Source organism: Ochlerotatus camptorhynchus, unplaced genomic scaffold (genome assembly GCF_037179485.1).
Source record: "Ochlerotatus camptorhynchus isolate MF236.1 unplaced genomic scaffold, CSIRO-AGI_Acam_v1.1 ptg000361l, whole genome shotgun sequence".
Taxonomy (NCBI): Eukaryota; Metazoa; Arthropoda; class Insecta; order Diptera; family Culicidae; genus Ochlerotatus; species Ochlerotatus camptorhynchus.
Window position 1 is genome coordinate 7846642 of NW_027040849.1, and position 6000 is coordinate 7852641.

The following is a 6000-nucleotide window of genomic DNA, read 5'->3' on the forward strand; positions in this document are numbered from 1 at the left end:
CATATTACCTGTCACCACGTTGAAATGAGGAATCGATAAAAACACTGCAAGACCTTAATTCCTTTAACTTGTTTTCCTGTGTTATGAGCTTCAATCATTTGATGTCGAGTTTCTGTATGATTTCTGTTCTGAGTTTTTTTAAACGGATAGCGTACTTGATTGCCAAGCAGTATTTCTCCTTCGTGTAGACAGAAAGAACAACCGAATTTCCCATTAAATTGAGTCGAGTTTTGCAATTTTGGTCTAGCCACCGAATCCAGACAGTTCTGAATGACTACAACTTTATAAACATCAGATCCTATGGAAATTCCAGTGCTCAATTTAATCATCTCTTCACAAAATTCTTTAAAGAATAATGGCATGTTCGGTTCACCTTTGCTCAACCAAATAGCAGTAAGCAATAGGTTGTTCTTATCGAAGCGAATTCGTGGGGGTAGGTTGTTAATCGTGACAAATATGGGATAGCATGGTTTATTGATGCTCCAGCGATAAGGTGCCGCTCCATCCGTGTTGACTGATAGTGAAATTATGTTTCCAGTTACTTCTTTGCATATGTTTTTGACGACTTTTCCTTGGCTTATATCACTCACAGCTTCCAGCTTAACCGTATCTTTGTAATCAGCAATTTCTTTGTGATACTTGAGCATTGTTTCTCGCAACTGCTGCTCAACAGGAATAGAAATGAAAAATTCAAACTTGTTGTTTCCACAATCCGGTGTAGAGCAAACAGTATGTTCATCTGGGGCCGATTTTCCCATGCCAGATTGACACTCGGTACAATAGTATACTCGAGAATGCTCGTACGGGTCAGGAAATGCAGCAGCAAATGTTTCATAGCTTTCAGAGAATAATTTGCAGCCTGCTATCAAATTCATCATACGGAGCAAATCAACTAACGCTCCTTGTGTAAGCTGATGTTTTATGAAAAAGTTCAAAATCATAAAACGAGCTTCTGCTATTGTCACATCAGAATCAAATTTCAGTTTTTTCTCGGAAAATACCTGAAAAAGTTATTGTAGCCATTAAAAAATCCGCAAACTTATCTTTTTTAGAATATACCTTGTTGAATCCAAGGCAATCGTCACGGTCCTGATAAGAAAAATCTTCCATTTCAGCATCTTCGTTCTCTTCTTCGGTTTGCATATGCTCAGCGGATGATTCTGAGCAAGTGTCAGTAGAATCCGTAGAATCAATAGAACAATTAAATTCATCATTGAATCTGGTAGGACTATTTGTAGGTTCACTTGGATGCTGAATATCGTTAGTTTGCGATGTAGAAGGTTCTTGCAAATTGGCAGTATTGATAATGATTGAACTCTCACATTCATCCGGGTCTTTCGCAGTAGATTGCACTGTTTGTGAAACATGGTTCTCAACACAATCGGTTTGCAGTTTTGAATTTATCACAGCGGTTTGTTTTTTCTTCTGAAAATATCGTATGTCACTATGATTCAATAATTACACTATTTGATAGATATTCTTACCTTATGAACATATTTCGTATTGTAGAATTCGTTTGCTATGTAGTAATGTCTTTTATTTCGCCGCGAGTCCATGAGTATTGCAAATTTTTGATAAGCTTATTTAATTAATAAATACACAAGCTGTAGTATGCGAGTACGACATAAGCCTCAATTAATGTGATAATAGTAACCTCCAATCGCTATTATAATCGGTTTAAATCCCGATCAAGACTGTCGGACTGGTTTGATGTCGTCGTCGGTATCAATTGACACGATCCTCAACAAACATTTGACAGATCTTTTTAGTAGGGACAGCTGACAATGATAATAAAAGAAAAAATGATAGTTTTTCTATATTTAGGTAGGCCCATTTCATTTATACAGTATAACTAACCTATTCCACAATTCTGATAACATGAACTATTACTTTTTTTTTTATTGTTCGTTGATCTTGACTTGACTTGCTCGTTGACTTTTTTTTCTTTCTATTTTGCGGAACAGTTATCAAAAGAGCGGGCGACCCTGGTTAACACTCTAACGTCTCACACCAAAAGTCATTCAAAGCTGCGATCTGGGCTGAGATAAAACTTCTTTTTCTTCTTAGAAATTCAATGTTCTCAAAAATAAAATAAACTTCACTGTGGGATCAATAATTTAAAAAACGCAAAATTATTATTCATGTTATCAATAATGTGGAATAAGTGAGTTATACTGTATATGCAATATGGGCCTACCTAAGAATAGATAAACTATCATATTCTCTTTAATTGTCATACTCTCTCGGCATCGGCCATCGTCCATCTGCATCGGCCAAAAGTCGCGTGTGTTCTGAAATTCGTGAGTATTTTGTGAAAAAACAGTAGAAATGGGTCGGAAAAGAACAACGGTTGCAAAAAAGCGTGTTCAAAAATGTTCGACGAACAAAAATATCGCATTCGTGGTGGATATAATTCCTGAATTGAAGGTAAGAAACCTTGTACATTTTGGTACTGAACGTAACCTCTACATTTTTCTAGGAAGTTGAGCCACCAGCCAAAAAGAAAGCTCAAGTTGAGATCGATCTTCAACTGCAAACATCTGGCAGCGACTTACAGGCGAATCCTGTTTTCGAATTCGTCAACAAACCTGAATCAGTCACCGAATGTGCCGGTTCCGATAAGGAAGTCACTGAATATATCGGTTCCGATAAGGAAGACGCAGATGTGCGTAAGCTGCCACCGATAATCCGCACATATCGCCGAAAAGCATCAGTTGAACAATTAATGCAAGATTGGGACAACGAATCGTCAGATGAGCAGGAGGTGAATCAGGCAAATGACCAGGAGATAAACCAGGTGAACACCACACCAAACCAAGTAACAGGTAGGCTTTATTTTTTTCATCATATCAGGCAATCAATCAATCATTTTTTATGTTCAAGACTGCTCATGTGGAACGGCGGAGGAGGCCAGGAAATATAAAAAGATGGTGGAGTCGATGCCAACACGTTGCGCCAGTTTTCTCTTGAGGCAGATAGTGATTATTTGTTCATCAAGTTTATCATGATGAGACTTTGGCCTGAGGGATTGCTCGGTAGATCAGTGACGGGACGTCAGTCAAACAATCCATCTGGTCGTCCGAAATCTGTACGACAGGAAGACAAAACTGGAGAGGGCACATCGGCCGGAGCAAGTATTTCAGGGGAGAGTGCTGATGGAACCAGTGTTACCAAGCTTGCGTTGGAGAAGGAAAAAGTGGACTATTGCATCCGTAAGTTTATAAGAAAATTGGTCATATTTGCTTAATTCATTGAATGTCGTCTGTCTTACAGGTTGTCTCCACGAACGTCGAATCTTTTTGCGAGATGACGTAAAAACTGCAATGGCCCGTTCCAAAGCAGGCACAAGTTTGATGACGAGAGTAATCGCGAATGCTTCGCGATCGTGATTGTTTTTGTTAAGACAATCACTTTTTTTTTGTTTTTTATTGCTACAATACCTGTTAACTTTTTGATTTTAACCTGTTGTGGATTTAATAACCATTTATTTTTGTCCATTGCTCTTGTTAAGTTTAGTGTTACTCAAGTATCCGCTTGGCGATATTGATTCAGTTCTGATTATAAGCATCGATTAACTTTATCGAAAATAAAATTTCTTTTATTATCAAGTTTATTTTTTTCTTTGAAAAATCACAAAAATTATTATCATAAGTGCGGAGAAAAATAAACTAGTTGATAACTGAATCTGTTATCAGATGCTTTATTACAATATCAAGTTGATAATAAGATCTGTTATGCAATCAGACAAAATACATTGCAGAATTTGTTATCAACTTGCTTTCAATGATATCTAAACAAGTTATCAACATGATATTTCTAGAAGAAATTTTTGTTATCATTTTTGTTATGTTGGCTGTTAATTCAGCCAAGTTGATAACAAATTTAGTTATCAAAACAGATGATAACTTGATAAAAAAAATTATTATCAATGAGTTATTTTCCTTTGCTCGGGATCCGTTGCTATTAGATAGTAGTTTGTGGTTAACCACTACCTCTTAGATACAGGATGGGTTTCCCTCCAACAGACTAGAGCTGTCCTGGCCACGTCCTTGCATCTGGTGGGGATGGGAGAGGAATGTTAGTCCGACACTTACTTAAGAGAGATGCAGAGAACTCTACGACCTCTCATCAGTGTCACGGGAAGGATGGATTTTTGTTAGTAGGGATGGTAAGCCATTGGATACGTACAGCCGGCGTTGCTGGCAAGCGTTATATCAAGCATTTAATAAATAGAAGCTGTAAGTAGTTTATCTGTCCGCTGTTGCTGCCCATTACCTAAACATGTTATTCAAAACAGTCTTCAGATTGTGGAATTAAGAAACGATCCTGTTGTTCCTTTGCGCCTGAAAATGTTTGTTGATCCTTAACATATGCACAATTCATTCTGATCGATAGGAGGTTCTCATGTGTAAAAGGTTATTAATAGTATGTGGAATCGTAGATTAGAATGAAGATTCGCACTTGGCCTAACTCCCACTGTCTGGCAATGGCATTATGGAAACAATCTGCTTGCAATCATTTCTTATGAATGCAAGAAGTTTGAACCCGGGAGTTAGAAGGTGACAACTCTACCGCAGCTACAATAGCCCATTTCAAGAACGCAAGCATTCCGAAGCCACTTTCACACATGATAAGCCCCGCTTCAATACATTATCGATGCAAATATACACCATTGATAATGTACTGAAACTTTCAATCAAGCAGTAGTGCAATACTTGATTGACGCGTATTCAGTATGTTTTGAAATGATCGTCTTGAATTTGATGGATATTTCCTATCGAGGACAGAGGAACGAAAAGGTAAATAAACATAGCTGAGCGTAACTACGTGTAGGTTAGAACAGTCGGCGACACATGCAACGGATACGAATTTGAAATTTTTCACTGAAATCACTTTTCAACATCACTTCTGCACTTTCAAATTAACACTTTTTAAAAATGAAATTGTAAATTTATAACATTTTCACTAGAACGAAAACGACGCAGCAAAACTAAAACACGTCATTTTCGCAGCGCGGCCTACTTCGATCAGATCTAATCAGAATCAATTTTAGAAAATCTACCCTGAGGGCATGTGCCCAATGGTCTCAAAGCCATATTTAGGCCCAAACTATCATATTTAGGTATAGCGTCTTGGGAAAGTTTATTCGTATTTTTTGGTCAATCTTTTTATGATAATTAAATTAGGGTGATCCAATAAATTTAAATAATTGAAAATACAAGCTTCGAATTGATTGTTCAACAACTTTTTAGGACTTTTTAGGTCTATCTAAAAAAATCTGTTACAATATCATCATGAACAAATTCTTCTTCAATTTCATCGACTGCTTTCATAAGTTCCTCCAAGGCATTGAAGTTATTAGTATCGACTACTGAATCACTTACAGAATTTTCAAATATCATGAAACTTTTCACGATGTCGGGATAATCCAGGGATACTTTTTTCTGTCGTCTTTTTGCCATACAAATGGAACTGATGAGTGGGTCCGATTCATTAATGGCACGAATAAAGACATCATGTAAATTTTCTACTCTTGATCGTTTTCTTGCATGATGGGTTCGATATTTTTTTCAATTGTTTATGTTGACTTTCTGCTGCCTCTCCCGTTAATGAACCAAGTGGTGCTGGTGAATGTATGATTATTTCTCCGGCATGAGCGAGAACTTTATGCACGGTTGCAGGAATTTTGTACCAATCATACAATTTAAGATAGAGCCTATATGTTTCCTTGCAATATGCATCAAATTTTTCCGGGTTTATTGGCTCTTGGCAGTTAAAAGCAATTAATATATTCCGGAATCTGAAAATTAACTCTTCATCAATGTTCAGCACGGAGCTTAAAAGCTAGGGATTTCCAAATGCTCTTCGACAAACGTTTCCTGTAGTACTGGTACCTGCTCCACCCGATCGTGGTTGATCTACTCTTACTCCAAATTTTTCGTAAAGCTGTTTTCGTCACATGTTTTTTTCTTTGTTCATATAGTTCTTTGAACGGTTTCG